This window comes from Myotis yumanensis, unplaced genomic scaffold, assembly GCF_028538775.1.
Source record: "Myotis yumanensis isolate MYYU_CA2020_CCGP unplaced genomic scaffold, mMyoYum1.0.hap1 SCAF_18, whole genome shotgun sequence".
Lineage (NCBI taxonomy): Eukaryota > Metazoa > Chordata > Mammalia > Chiroptera > Vespertilionidae > Myotis > Myotis yumanensis.
The window spans coordinates 23,154,113-23,170,274 of NW_027223769.1; the positions used below are offsets into that span (position 1 = coordinate 23,154,113).

General features: G+C 47.9%; 1 protein-coding gene across 8 annotated transcripts in view; it reads left to right on the forward strand.

Moving 5' to 3' along the window:
* Window positions 1–6,171: 6,171 nt before the first annotated feature.
* The window catches only part of LOC138997015 (pyruvate dehydrogenase phosphatase regulatory subunit, mitochondrial-like), a 28,085-nt gene continuing 18,094 nt past the window's right edge, over window positions 6,172–16,162 (forward strand). For 7 of the 8 annotated variants that reach the window (XR_011468882.1, XM_070398377.1, XM_070398373.1 and 4 more), the window contains exon 1: window positions 6,172–6,316. The gene's annotated coding sequence lies outside the window, so the exon portion shown is untranslated. Of the gene's footprint in view, window positions 6,317–7,769; window positions 8,024–16,162 lie in introns of all 8 variants that reach the window. The other variant, XR_011468881.1, reaches the window with a different exon arrangement.

A 16,162-nucleotide genomic window follows, 5' to 3' on the forward strand; every position in this document is an offset into this window, starting at 1 on the left:
GGTAGGGGCACATGCCCTGGTTACGGGCTCAATCCCTGGTGTGGGGCATCCAGGAGGCAGCCGATCAATGATTCTCTCTCATCATTGATGTTTCTGTCTCTCCCTCTCCCTTCCTCTCTAAAATCAATAAAATATATATGTATTGTTTAAAAATGACAGGTTACTCAGGAGAACAAGAATGGAGGGTGACTTTTCAATGTATATTTTTTTAATTTAAATTTTTTTGTATTATCTCAATTGTTTCAAACTAACATTAAGCAGAAATTGACCAACCAGGACAGACTTTCCCTGGGACGCAGTGAGGATTGAGAGCCAGTGGTGAGGGAAGGGAGAGTGTGGTGGTGGTATTGGAGTCTTCCTGAAGAGGTTAGTTAGTGCAGCCACTTAGCGGAGCATGGTAAGAGACACAGGAAACAAAGACAGAATCCCCCTCTACCCCTGACGTCAGAGCTCAGTGTGGGCTTCCCGAGAGACACCGTGAAGAAAGCAAACCCATACAAGCTAAGGAGAAAGGCCTTGCCACAGACCAACCCTGACAACGCCTTGATCCTGGACACCTAGCTACCACAACTGTGAAAAAATAAATGTCTGCTGTTTTAAGCCAAAAAAAAAAAAAAGCTCAGTGTGGGGCATCCGGTTGTCTGGTGAGGGCGGAACAGATTGTGTTCGATGACACAGCAGCAGCATAATCCTAGAAGGTCCCAAAGTACTCACAGGAGCAGCAGTGCAATGGATTCGATTACACTTTGAAGGGAAAAGAAGATTCTGAGAAGTGAGCACTGCCGGGTGTGGCACCGGAAACCACAGCCAGGAGGGCTGTTCTAACTGATCCACCGCAGATAGCTGCCCGTGGCTTCACCTCAACACCCCTCACAGGCTGTCATTAGAGAGCGTGAACCCTGACCCCCAGGAAAGGCGGAGAGGAAAAGCAAGAGGTTGTATCTTTTAAAAGAGCAAAATGGCCGGAACCGGTTTGGCTCAGTGGATAGAGTGTTGGCCTGCAGACCGAAGGGTCCCAGGTTCGATTCCGGTCAAGGGCATGTACCTTGGTTGCGGGCACATCCCCAGTGGGGGGTGTACAGGAGGCAGCTGATCGATGTTTCTAGCTCTCCATCCCTCTCCCTTCCTCTCTGTAAAAAATCAATAAAAAAATATATAAAAAAATAAATAAAAATAAAAGGGCAAAATGTAAAAGCATTGCTTTAAAGATAAAGCACGTCTGGGCTGTGTGGCCAGACGGCTACACTCAGCCGCAGCACTTGGGGGAGCTCAGGGGTCATCGTGCTCCTCGGAACAATCAAATCAACCTTGAGTGACTGGTAAGGTGCGCGGTTTCCTGTGTCCCTTGCACCTGCTTATTCTGCCCCCACACTGAGCCCCAGCGACAATGGATCCGCTTTCCCTGCCCCTCTAGGGAGTCTGTGTTAACATGGGCTGCTGCGAGTAATCTTCACATTCGGTTCCTCCCGTCTGTGATCTGACATGAAGAGAATCTGTAATGTAAGTAAAGCCCACCCCCTACCAGTGTCCGGCTTTGGGTCTGCATTAAACGTGTAATCCATGTTCATGTGGGGGAAAAAAAAGAAGAAAGCACACCCCGGCCAGTGTGGCTCAGTGGTTGAGCGTCGACCTATGAACCAGGAAGTCACAGTTCAGTTGCTGGTCCTGACACAGGCCCAGGTTGCGGGCTCCATCCCCAGAGCAGATCCTCATGGATGGTTCTCTCTCTCTCTCTTCCTTCCTCTCTGAAATCTATAATAATAAAAGTGTAATATGCTAATAGTTCGGACATCCTTCCAGACCAGAGGGAAGCCGGTGCTGGCAGTCGGCAGCCGGGGGAAGGAAGGCCTACTCTTGCAGGAATTTCGTGCATCGGGCCTCTGGTCAATAATAAAAATATATATATTTTTAAAAATAATAAAGCACACATATGTCACTATGTCCTCAAAAAATTGTATAAAAAAGGAAATAGAACATGCATGTTTTTCATTATAAGTAAATTTTACCAATAGAGAAAAAACACCTTTAAATAAACATCGAACTCTAGCTAATGCTACATAAGCAGACTAGGGCCTTAGCCCCATTTCACAGATGAGCTTTTGCTTTCTATTTTTTCCAATTCATTTGATAACCTAAAAATAAAAAATGCCTTTCAAAATGAGAGGCAACAAACATTTTTTTAAATAAAAATTTTTTAAAAATAAAGAATAACTATTTGGGATACACTGATTGAGGCAGACACTCTAACAGTTTTCTATTTAGGAAGCAAAGGCAATGTGTATTTATGAGAAGTGGAAGGGGAATAACTACATCAATAGAAGGCAGAAATTTCTATTGGTGCAGATAACATAACAGTGATAGTCATTCTAAATAGTGTCTTAAATTTACAGTCCACTAGTCATAATGACTGCTTTCTTGTTATGTTTGCAAATAATTATTTGGAAAACAAGGTTACTTTAGGCCCAGTTCAAAGGTTACTTTGCCCTGTTTTAACATTCCAAGTTTTGTTTTGTTAATCCTCACCTGAGAATATTTTTTTCATTGATTTTTAGAGAGAGTGGAAGAGAGGGAGGAAAGGAGAGGGAGAGAGAGAAACGTTGATGTGAGAGAGATATATTGATTGGTTGTCTCCCACATGTACCCCAGGGTCAGGATCAAACCTGCAACCCAGGTATATGCCCTTGACCGGGAATTATACCTGTGACCCTTCGGTGCATGGGCCAACATGCTAACCACCTAGCCACACTGAGCTTTGAGACATAAGACATGCCATGTAGTTCCTCTAGCATGACAGGATGTCAAACCCAGTGGCAGCCGTGGTAACTTAAGAAGAAGGAACAGAGGCTTTCTCTCTCCACCCAGGCCACCACTGCATAATGCCTGTATCTATTTTATCTAGGTTTCCAAATTCTCTTTTACACTCCGTAACACAAGTTGTTGTTTCTTTAAAAATATATTTTTATTGATTTCAGAGAGGAAGGGAGAGGGAGAGAGAAATAGAAACATCAATGATGAGAGAGAATCACTGATTGGCTGCCTCCTGCACACCCCCTATTGGGGATTGAGCCTGCAACCCAGGCATATGCCCTTGACTGGAATTGAACCTGGGACCCTTCAGTCTGCAGGCCGACGCTCTCTCCACTGAGCCAAACTGGCTAGGGCAACACAAGTGTTATATATTATGTCTATCTTTTGTGATGGCAAACACATACAGATGAATATTTCATGGACATGGTAAGAGTAATTAAAGTGTCTGTTTATTTGTTTATAAACCTGGTAATATGAAAAGAAAAACTTAATTGAAGTCCGGCTTGATAGAAATACAGTGCACAACGTTGATACCGTGTTCATGGAGGCAGAAAGGCTCGGTCACCCTGTGCCTGTCAGCGGGGCCCTTGAGAGAAGATCCCGTTTACCTAAGTGCCTCAAATGGCTTCAGGACCACCTGCTAACGCTACACAACAAAGGGACAGAAAGGGGCGGGACAGACTGCACAGTTATAGGTGCGGATAATGAGCTAATGCACTTGACAATCATTGCAGTGGCGCTTTGACACACCCCGAGAGTTGACCGGAGAGGAAGGTGTGAGTGTGCTGCTGGAGAACCCTCACTGAGACGAGCTGGGGCAGCCTCTACCCACACCCACCTGCTCTGGGGAAGGAGAGGTGAGCGGGTGAAGGAACCCTCAGCCTGAAATGGAGTTACCTTTGCCTCCCTCCTGTCTCCACCCACCACGGGACACTCTGGAGTGTAAGGCACGAGAACTGGCGTGGAGAAAAGATGTGGTCCAAGCCCCCGTTCTTGGTGTGCAAAGGGATTCCTGGCTTAGATCTTTTGAAACAGGTGCTAAAAACATCCTTCCCACCTCTCGTAATTTCTGTCCTTGAGAGACAGAAAAGAGAAGGCAGAAGGATTGCAAAGGATAAAAATAACTACATCTAAATACCATGAGAAAAATGGCCCATGAGAAATGTGTAATTTTGCCCTGGGAAGTCAATAATCACCCAAGGAATAATTCTGACATTTTATGGAAAAAGAAAAGCCTAAAACACTCATCTTCTTGAAAAAACAGAGCACTGGTGCTTATGGGAGCCTACAAAGTACAAGTCAACACTGACAAGGAAAGGAGCTTTTGGCCTTAGCATTTGAAAGCGGAGGCCCAAAAGGTGACAGGCGAGGAAGCAGGCAGAAATCTATACAGTTTGTTCACAGCCTTCTGCATGCAAACAGAATGTAATTAGCACATGAAATATCACTTCACCCACCATTTCCTACAGCCAGGTTTTCCCCAGATTCCTGTGCATGGACACGGCATGGGCCAGATGACTGATTCATCAAGAAAACCTGTGAAGTTCTTTTTTACTGAAATGGCCACATCTGGGCATCAGCAAAGGCTTCCCCAAGAGTATACCTCAGATTTGTAAGTTTAACACCTCTTCTTTTTTGGGGGGCCAGGTAGGTGACCCCAAGCTTTAAGTCTTTAGCTAAAGTGCATATAAAGTATGCAGGTTGTGGGCTGGCATGGTACACAGGGGTCCTGGAACTGTACTGCCACTCCTAAAGGCAGAAGCCCTGTTTCTTGTGCACTGCTGAACCCTATCACCCAACAGCACACCTGGCCGCAAGATGACATCGATAAAACAAGACTGGCTTGTGGTGACATGGGCTTGACTCCAAAGCACTGAACTTGTGTGTATGGCCCAATACTCAGGGTCAGCTACCCATTCAGTCAAGCTGGTTAGGTTCAGTGGATAGAGCATCAGCCTGCGGATTGAAGAGACCTGGGTTCGATTCTGGTCAAGGGCACAAGCCCAGGTTGCAGGCTTCATCCCTAATTGGGGTAGTGCAGGAGGCAGCCGATCAATGATTCTCATCATTGATGTTACTCTCTCTCTTTCCTCTCTGAAATCAATAAAAAATATTTTTAAAAAATGCTATTCATTCAAAGAAATATTTACTGGGCAATGGCCCAAACACTGTTCTAAATGTTGAGAATACCGCTGTGCATTTGATTAAGGTTCTGCCGTGAGAGGGCAGGGCTTGCACGCAGTGGGAAATACAATCAGCAAACACAGATACTTTACATCCTAAGTAATACAAGCATAATATGCTAAGTGTCCAACTGACTGGTCCACTGCTCAACCAGTCGCCATGACATGCACTGACCACCAGGGGGCAGACACTTCCATCGGTAGGTTAGCTTGCTGCTGGGGTCTGGCAGATCCGGACTGGGCGAGATGGCCCCCATCGGCCCCCATTGCTGGCCAGACCGAGGGACCCCACCCCTGCAGGAATTCCTGCAAGGGCCTCTAGTAGTTCTATAAAGGGAAGAAATGGGGCCACGTGATAGTAAGGGAGCGTACGGGGGATACTTCTCAGAAGATCCTGTGGTGATGGATCCCTTTTCCTCTGGCCCAGACAAGCTGGATCGGTGCAGAGTAAAATGCGGCCAGGGCCCTAGCTGGTTTGGCTCAATGGGTAGAGCGCCGGCCTGCGGACTGAGGGGTCCAGGGTTCGATTCTGGCCAAGGGCACATGCCTGGGTTGGGGGCTCGATCCCCAGTGGGGGGGGGGGGCGTGTAGGAGGCAGCCAATCAATGATTCTCTCTCATCATTGATGTTTCTCCCCCTCCTTTCCTCTCTAAAATCAATAAAATATATTTAATTAATAAATAAATAAAATGCGGCCTGGAGCTCGAGTCCTCTGATCCTGCATTCCAGGGAGTCAGCACAGCCAACCAGATTTCCGATCAGCTCAGCTAGAGCCTCGCCCTGGAAGACCCGAAAGACTTCCAAGAAAAAAGGCGACTGTCAAACCAAGAAGCCTCTTTAACGCCTTGGATTAGAGTGGTTTGGGGTTCCAGACCCACGAGGGGCAAGACCTACACACACCCTCGAGGGTGGAGAGAACCCCGCCTCCCACACTCCCGCGGGGCTGCCGCCACCTCGGCCGTCCCGGTTGCACGTGCAGAAATTAACAGCGTCTGAGGCTGCGGTTCCAACGGGGCCTGGAGAGGAGACGCCTCCAAACCGCCTTCACCTGGGCTGAGGCAGAGGCGGGGCACAGCGAGGCCCAACAAGCCCACGTGCAGGGGCGGGGCCGCGGCGGTGACGTCATGGCGCGCGTGCGCGCGGGGGAGGTCACGCGCGGCGTCCCCTCGCTCGGGGCCGTAAAGCGCGGAAGGTCGCGGCCCTCTGCCCCACCCCCTCCCGTTCCCGGCCCCCGACCCCCTTCCCGGCCCCGAACCGGTGACCGTGGAGGCTGCTGCCGGTCCCCCGCCGGGGGCTGCTGAGCGCGGAGCCCGTGGGGCCGTGAGGTGAGGAGACGGCGGCGGGCGCTCTGACGTCCCCGTCCGCGCGGCCTTAGCCCCCGGGACCCCGGCGCCTCTTTCCGCTCTGGTCTGGCTCAGGGCTGTTCCCGGCGGCCCCTGGTTTCCCGTCGGTTCTGCCGGGTTTTCCCGGGAAGCCGCGGGCCCGGGCGAGAGGGGGGGTCCGCCTGGTCTCGCTCGGTCTCCGCGGCGGTGCTCGGGCCGGCGGAGCTTGTCCCGGCCTCGGGGACCCGTCAGCGGCTGCCGCGCACCCGCTCCCCGCGCGCGGGGTGACCTCGCTGCTGGCTCCCCGCCTCGGGCTCGCACCGCCCCGCCGCGCAGAGGAGGCGTCCCGCCCGGTCTCCCCGCTGCAGGTGGCGGCGTGGTCCCGCGTGGGACGTGCGGCCCCCTGGGCTTGGCTCGCAGGTCGGACTCCGCAGCGCCCTGCGGGGCAGGCACCTGGGGACGCCGAGGCCGGCGGCGGCTCCCGTCGGTCCCCTCGGGTCTGATGCGGGTGGCGCTCGGGTTTGATCCCCGAATCTTCAAGTCCATGTTGCCCCGGCCTGTGAGCCCGACGCCGAGGAGGCAGCGGGGCTCGGGGGTCGGGTGAGGCGGCCCAAGGGGCACCCTTTTCCGGTGCCAGGGATTTGTACTGATTTCTTAAACTTGCCTGATCACCTGGCTCACTCGTTTGAGAAACACAGCGCCCCGAACCAGGAGGCTCAGACCCTCCAGAGGGGGAGCGGGGGAGTGTGTGTGTGTGTGTGTGTGTGTGAGTGTGAGTGTGTAAAGGAGTGCGTGAATGAGTGTCCCAGGTGGCTCCTGTGCGGAGGCAGGTGTGGGAAATGCTCCCCGGGCCTCCGTGGGGCCCGCAGCGCCGTGTGCACGAGGCTGTGTCCCAGGAACAGCTCAGAGGGAGTTGGAGCTCTTGTTGGTGTGAGCAGATCTGAACCAGCCCAGTACGGAAGCTGTTCAGCAGAAATTACTCCTCTCAGCAGAAAGTGTTATACAGTCAGTTTATATTTTGTAATGTAACTTATTTTAAAGGTGATTATATGTTTTATTTACCTTCAGTTTCTTCTCTACTGGCCTTACCTCCTCTGCTATCAAGCTTTCTACTAGAATAGACTCTGGTACCTTCCTTTCCTCACAGTCGTATCCACTTTAAACAAATTTTTACTTTCACCTCATTATTGACTTGTTCTTTGTAATTTTTTTTGTTTTTTAAACATTTTTATTGATTTCAGAGAGGAGGGGAGAGGGAGGGAGAGAGAGAAACAGCAGTGATGACAGAATCATTGATGGGCTGCCTCCTGCAGGCCCCACACTGGGGATCGAGCCCCCAACCCAGGCTTGTACCCTGACGGGGAATCGAACCCTGATCTCCTGGTTTGTAAGTGGACACTCAACCACTGAGCCACACTGGCTGGGCACTGACTTTTTTTTTTTTTTTTTTTAACAGACCCACGAGGGGCCAAACCTATACACACCCTTGAGGGTGGAGAGAACCCCGCCTCCCACACTCCAGCGGGGCTGCCGCCACCTCGGCCGTCCCGGTGGCACGTGCAGAAATTAACTGCGTCTGAGGCTGTGGTTCCAACGGGGCCTGGAGAGGAGACGCCTCCAAACCGCCTTCACCTGGGCTGAGGCAGAGGCGGGGCACAGCGAGGCCCAACAAGCCCCACCTGTATATTACATTAGTTTCGGATTAAACATGTAACTTACTGATTACCCCAATAAGTCTAGTACCCATGTGATACCATACATAATTATTACAATATTATTGACTATATTCCCTGTGCTGTACTTTACATCCCTGTGACAATTTTTATTATTGGCAATTTGTACTACTTAATCACTTTTCCTTTTTTAAAGAAAATATATTTTATTGATTTTTCACAGAGAGGAAGGGAGAGGGATAGAGTTAGAAACATCGATGAGCGAGGAACATCGATCAGCTGCCTCCTGCACACCCCCTACTGGAGATGTGCCCGCAACCAAGGTACATGCCCTTGACCGGAATCGAACCTGGGACCCTTGAGTCTGTAGGCTGACGCTCTATCCACTGAGCCAAACTGATCAGGGCAATCACTTTTCCTTTTTTAAAAAAATATATTTTTATTGATTTCAGAGAGGAAGGGAGAGGGAGAGAGAGAAACATCAGTGATGAGAGGGAATCATTGATTGGCTGCCCCACACTGGGAATCGAGCCCGCAACCCAGGCATGCGCCCTTGACTGTAATTGAACCTGGGCCCCTTCATTCCATAGGCCCACGCTCTATCCACTGAGCCAAACCAGCCAGGGCAATCACTTTCCGTTTTTTACCCATCCTCCTCTCCCCTCCCCCAACCTTTCTGCCATCTGGCAACTATCAATTTGTATCTATGAGTTTGTTTCTGTTTTATTTTTGTAGGTTCCACATATAACTGAAATCATATGGTATTTGATTTCTGACTTATTTTACTTAGCATAATATTCTCTAGGTCCATTCATGTTGTTGCAATGACAAGATTTCATTTTTTTAATCCACTTACCTATCGATGGACCCTTGGGTTGCTTCCATATCTTGGCTATTGTAAATAATGCTGCAATGAACATAGGGGGGGACATATATCTTTTCAAATTAGTACTTGGGATTTCTTTGTATAAATACCCCGAAGTGGAATTGTTGGGTAATGTGGTAGTTCTAGTTTCAAATTTTTGAGGACCTTCCATACTGTTTCCCATTGTGGCTGCACCAAGTTACAAGCCCACCAACAGTGCCGGAGGGTTCCCTTTTCTCCGTGTCCTGGCCAAAACTTGTTGTTTGTTGTTTTATTGATTACTAGAGGCCCGGTGCACAAAAATTTGTGCACTGGCGGGGGAGGGGTGCCCCTCAGCCCCACTTGTGCCCTCTCACAGTCTGGGACCCCTCGGGAGATAACGACCTGCTGGCTTAGGCCTTCTCTCGGGTGGCAGAGGGCAGGCCCAATTCCTAGGTGCAGGCCCTGGTTGGGCTCAGCAGGGCCAATTGGGGAGTTGGGGCGCCACCCCCTGTCATGCACAGAGCAGGGCGGATCGGGAGGTTGCGATGCCACCCCCAGTCACGCTCAGGGTAGGGCCGATTGGGGGGTTGGGGCGCCACCCCCCGTCACACTCAAGGCAGGGTCGATGGGGAGGTTGCGGCGCCACCCCCTGTCACCCACAGAGCAGGGCCGATCAGGGGGTTGGGGCGCTGCCCCCTGTCACGCACAGAGCAGGGCCCATTAGGGGGGTTGGGGCTCCGTACCCTGTCACACACAGAGCAGAGCCAATCAGGGGGTTGGGGAGCTCCCCAGGTCACACACAGAGCAGGGCGGATCAGGGGGTTGGGCCGCCGCCCCCTGTCACCCACAGAGCAGGGCCCATCAGGGGGTTGGGGCGCCGCTGCTGTCACACTCAGGGCAGGGCCGATGGGGAGGTTGCAGCTCTACCCCGTCACACACAGAGCAGGGCCCATGGGGGGGTTGGGACGCCTTCCCCTGTCACACACAGAGCAGGGCCAATCGGGGTTGGGGAGCTTCCCCCTATCAGGCACAGAGCAGGGCCGATCAGGGGGTTGGGGTGCCTTCCCCTGTCAGGAACAGAGCAGGGCGGATAGGGAGGTTGTGGCCCCGCTGTCTGTCACACACAGAGCCGCAGGGTGATCAGGGGGTTTGGGCGCTGCCCCCTGTCACGCTGCTCCAGGGGCCAGGAGGCCTCGCGGCTCCGCTGATCCTGGGTTCGGGAGGCCTCACAGCTCTGCTGATCCTGGTGCTGGGAGGCATATTACCCTTTTACTATATAGGATAGAGGCCTGGTGCACGGGTGGGGGCCAGCTAGTTTGCCCTGAAGGGTGTCCCGGATCAGGATGGGGGTCCCGCTTGGGTGCCTGGCCAGCCTGGATGAGGGGATGATGGCTGTTTGCCGCTGGTCACACCCCCTTCAGGGTGGGGGTCCCCACTGGGGTGCCTGGCCAGTTTGGGTGAGGGGTTGAGGGCCGTTTTCAGGCTGGCGGGCGACTGAAGCTCCCAACCTCTCCTTTTTTCTTCTTTTTTTTTTTTTATTGTGGGATTTATTTACCTTCTATAGCTGTCACTGGAGCTGAGAGCCGGCTTTAGCTCTGAGGCTCGGCTCCAGCTTGAGGCCTCGGCTGCTGAAAGCAGGGATCTGGGTTTGTTTGGGTTCTATAATTGTAACACTGTTTTGGTCCTGCTTACTCCAGCTCTGATGGCTGAAAGCAGGTTTCTGGAGTTTTGTTTAGCTTCTATATTTGCAACAATGTTTCTTAGAGAGCAAGATCAGAGGCCGGCAAGGCAGGCGGGGAACCTTGGCTTCCTCCATCACTGGAGCAAGTAAGCCACCCTGTTCACTTCAGCTGCCTGGCTGCCGGCTGCCATCTTAGTTGGCAGTTAATTTGCATATCGCCCTGATTAGCCAATGGGAAGGGTAGCGAAGTTATGGTTAATTACCATGTTTCTCTTTTATTAGATAGGATTGCCTTTCTGGCGTGTGAAGTGATATCTATTTGCGGTTTTAATTTGCATTTCCCTGATGATGAGTGATGTTGAGCATCTTCCCATATGCCTTTTGGGCAGCTGTATGTCCTCTTTGGAGGAATGTCTATTGAGGTCCTCTGCCCATTTTTAAATCAGATTGTTTTTTGTTCTTTTTGGTGTTAAGTTGTGTAAGTCCCTTATGTATTTTGGATAGTAACCCTTTATCAGATGTATCATAGACAAATATCTTCTCTTAATCAGTAGGGTATCTTTTAATTTTGTTGATGGTTTCTTTTGCCGTGCTAAAACATTTTCATTCACAGTAGTCCCATTTGTTTATTTTTTCTTTTATTTCCCTTGCCTGAGGAGACATATTTAAAAACATACTATTAAGCCCTGGCCGGTTTGGCTCAGTGGATAAGAGCGTTGGCCTGCGGACTGAAGGGTCCCAGGTTCGATTCCGGTCAAGGGCATGTACCTTGGTTGCGGGCACATCCCCAGTAGGAGATGTGCAGGAGGCAGCTGATCGATGTTTCTCTCTCATCGATGTTTCTGACTCTCTATCTCTCTCCCTTCCTCTCTGTAAAAAATCAATAAAATATATTAAAAAAAAAAAAAGCATCGGCCTGCAAAGTGAAGGGTCCTGGGTTCGACTTTGGCCAAGGGCACATGCTCGGGTTGCAGGTTCAATCCCTAGTGTGGGGTGTTTAGGAGGCAGCTGATCAATGATTCTTTTTTTTTTTTCAGAGGTTTTTTTTTTTTTTTTTTTTTAATATATTTTATTGATTTTCCACAGAGAGGAAGGGAGAGAGATAGAGAGTTAGAAACATCGATGAGAGAGAAACATCGATCAGCTGCCTCCTGCACATCTCCAACTGGGGATGTGCCTGCAACCCAGGTACATGCCCTTGACCGGAATCGAACCTGGGACCTTTCAGTCTGCAGGCCGACGCTCTATCCACTGAGCCAAACCGGTTTCAGCGATCAATGATTCTTTCATTGATGTTTCTATCTCTCTCTCCCTCTCCCTTCCTCTCTGAAATCAATAAAAATATATTTTAAAAAATAAATCTATATTGTTGAAAGTATTACATATGTCTCCTTTTCCCCCCCATTGACTCCTTCTACCCCTCCCTCATCCCCCGCCCCAGGTCTTCACCACCCTATTGTCTGTGTCCATGGGTTATGCATATATGCATAAAACTTCTTTGATCTCTTCCTACCCACCCACTTCCACCTTACTGCTGAGATTCCATAGCCTGTTCCATGCTTCTATGTCTCTGGATCTATTTTGTTCATCAGTTTATTTTGTTCATTACATTCCACATATGAGTGAGATCATGTGACACTTGTCTTTCTCTGACTGGCTTATTTCACTTAGCACAACATGCTCCAGGTCCCTCCATGCTGACTCAAAGGGTAAGGGATCCTTATTTTTTACTGCTGCATAGTATTTCATGGTATAAATGTACCACTGCCTTTTGAAACACTGATCTACTGATGGGCACTTGGGCTGTTTCCAGATCTTAGCTACTGTAAATTGTGCTGCTCTGAAGATAGGGGTGCATATGTTCTTTCTGATTGGTGTTTTGGGTTTCTTAGGCTATATTCCTAGAAGTGGGATTACTGGGTCAAATGACAGTTCCATATTTAATTTTTTGAGGAAACATCATACAGTTTTCCATAATGGCTGCACCAGTCTGTATTCCCACTAATGTATTAGGGTTCCCTTTTCTCCACGTCCTCGCCAGCACTTGTCTTTTGTTGATTTGTTGATGGTAGTCATTCTGACAGGTGTGAGGTGATACCTCATTGTCATTTTAATTTGCATCTCTAATGATCAGTGATTTTGAGCACTTTTCAATGTGTCTTGGCCATCTGCACACTTTGGAGAAGTGTCCATGTAGGTCCTTTGTACATTTTTTAATTGAATTATTTATCTTCCTTTTGTTAAGTTGTATGACTTCCTTATATACTTTGGATATTAACCCTTTGTCAGATATATCATTGCCAAATATGTTCTCCCATACAGTGGGCTCCCTTTTCATTTTGTTGATGGTTTCATTTGCTGTGCAGAAGCTTTTATGATGCAGTGCCTTTTGTTTATTTTTTCTTTAGTTTCATAAATATATTGTTTCAAGAGGTGCCCAAGATTTTGCTGCCTATAGTTTCTTCTATGATTTTTATGGTTTCCCGACTTACATTTAAGTCTCTTATCCATTTTGGGTTTATTCTTGTGTAGGGTGTAAGTTGGTGGGTCTAGTTTCCTTTTTTGCATGTACCTATCCAATTTTCCCAACACCATTTATGGAAGAGACTGTCTATGCTCCATTGTATGTTCTTGCCTCCTTTGTCAAATATTAATTGAGCATAGTGGCTTGGGTCGATTACTGGGTTCTCTGTCCTGTTCCATTGATCTACCAGTATATGCGTGTTCTTGTGCCAGTACCAGGCTGTTTTGAGTACAGTGGCTTTGTAATAAACTTGATATCTGGTATTGTGATCCCTTCAACTTTGTTCTTCTTTTTTTCAAGATTGCTGTGGCTATTCAGGGTCTTTTTTGATTCCATATAAATTTTTGGAGTATTTGCTCTAGATCTGTAAAATATGTCATTGGTTTTTTTTAAATATATTTTTATTGATTTCAGAGAGGAAAGGAGAGGGAGAGATAGAAGCATCAATGATGAGAGAGTATCATTGATCAGCTGCCTCCTGCATGCCCCACACTAGGGATCGAGCCTGCAATTCAGGCATGTGCCCTTGACTAGAATCGAACCCAGGACCCTTCAGTCCACAGGCTGACGCTCTGTTCACTGAGCCAAACCAGCTAGGACTGTCATTGGTATTTTCTTAAAAATATATTTTATTGCCGGAACCGGTTTGGCTCAGTGGATGGAGTGTCGGCCTGAGGACTGAAGGGTCCCAGGTTCGATTCCGGTCAAGGGCATGTACCTGGGTTGCGGGCACGTACCTGGGTTGCGGGCACGTACCTGGGTTGCGGGCACATCCCCAGTGGGAGGTGTGCAGGAGGCAGCTGATCGATGTTTCTCTCTCGTCGATGTTTCTGGCTCTCTGTCTCTCTCCCTTCCTCTCTGTAGAAAATCAATAAAAATATATTAAAAAAATATATATATATATTTTATTGATTTTTTTACAGAGAGGAAGGGAGAGGGATAGAAAGTTAGAAATATCGATGAGAGAGAAACATTGATCAGCTGCCTCCTGCACACCTCCTACTGGGGATGTGCCCGCAACCAAGGTACATGCCCTTGACCGGAATCGAACCTGGGACCTTTCAGTCCGCAGGCCGACGCTCTATCCACTGAGCCAAACCGGTTAGGGCTGTCATTGGTATTTTAATAGAGATTGTATTGAATCTGTAGATTGCTTTGGATAGTATGGACATTTTAATGATGTTTAATCCTACCAATCCATGAGCACGGTATATTCTTCCACCTGTTTATATCTTTTTTTTTTCCAATGTGCTATACTTTTTTGAGTATAAGTCTTTTACCTCCTTGGTTATGTTTATTCCTACGTACCTTAATTTTTTGTTGGCAATGGTAAGTAGAATTGTTTAGTTTCTCTTTCTGAGAATTCATTATTGGTGTATCAAAATGCCATCAATTTCTAGGTGTTAATTTTGTATCCTGCTACATTGCTAAATTCATTTATTAAATCTAATAGCTTTTTGAGTTTTCTGTGTACAATATCATGTCATCTGCGAATAATGAGAGTTTTACTTCCTACATTACAATTTGGATGCCTTTTATTCCTTCTTTTTGTCTGATCACAGTAAATAGGAATTCCAGTACTATGTTGACAAAGAGTGGTGAAAGCGGACATCCCTTTCTTGTTCCTGTTCTTAGGGACAATAGTTTTAGTTTTTGCCCATTGAGTATGATGCTGGCTGTAGGTTTGTCATATGTGGCCTTTATTATGTCGAAATATGATCCCTCTATTCCCACTTTGCTAATAATTTTTATAAAAAATGGGTGTTGCATTTTGTTGAATGCTTTTTCTGTGTCTATTGATAGGATCATGTGATTTTTGTCTTTCAATTTGTTTATGTGATATATCATGCTTATTGATTTGGAAATATTGTACCAGCTTTGCATCTCTGGAATAAATCCCACTTGATCATGGTGTATGATATTTTTAATATATTGCTGGGTCTGATTTGCTAATGTTTTGTTGAGGATTTTAGCATCTATGTTCATCAAGGATATTGGCCTGTAGTTCTTTTTCTTTGTAGTGTCTTTATCTGGTTTTAGAATTAGGATAATGCTAACCTCATAAAAAGAACTTGGAAGGATTCCTTCCTCTTGGACTTTTTGGAATAGTTTGAAGAGGATAGGTGTTAGTTGTGAAATATTCTTAACAGCTCCCATCTTTAAAAAAACAACCAGCTAGGCCCTAGCCAGTTTGGTTCAGTGGATACAGCATTGGTCTGCGGACTGAGGGTTTGATTCTGGTCAAGGGCACATGTCCAGGTTGCAGGCTCCATCCCCAGTGGGAGGCGCGCAGGAAGCAGCTGATTAATGATTTTCTCTCATCACTGATGTTTCTGTCTCTCCCTCTCCCTTCCTCTCTAAAATCAATAAAAATATTTTTTTAAAAATAAACCACCACCACCAACAAAAAAAACCCAGTAGCCCAGCCAGAGTGGCTCAGTGGGTGAGCATTCACCTGTGAACCAGGAAGTCTCTGTCAGGGCACATGCCTGGGTTGTGGGCTCAGTCCCCAGTGTGGGGCATGCAGGAGGCCACCAGTGATTCTCATCATTATGTTTCTATCTCTCTCTCTCCCTCTCCCTTCCTCTCTGAAATTAATAAAAATATATTTTAAGACCTAGCTGGTTTGGCTCAATGGATAGAGCCTGCGGACTGAAGGGTCCCAGGTTTGATTTCGGCCAAGGGCGCATGCCTGGGTTGCGGGCTCGATCCCCAGTAGGGGGCGTGCAAGAGGCAGCCAATCAATGATTCCCTCTCATAATTGATGTTTCTATCTCTCTCTTCCTCTCCCTTCCTCTCTAAAATCAATAAAATATATTGAGGGGGGAAAAAAGAATTAAAAATATATATATATATGTTAAAGAACAAGTAAAAAACCAGCTAGCCGTCTCTGGCCAGTGTGATTCAGTTGCTTGGGTGGTGTCCCAAGCACTGTGGTGGGGGGTGGGAGGGGCGTGCAAGAAGCAGCTGATCAGTGTTACTCTCTCACATCCATGTTTCCTGCTTTTCCCTTCCTCTCTCTCCAAAAATCAGTAAACTATTCTTAAAGAACAAAACAGCCAGCTAACCTTGCTGTACCCCACATTCTTCCCATGCTTCTGCTCTGCTTTTCTGCTCCCCATAA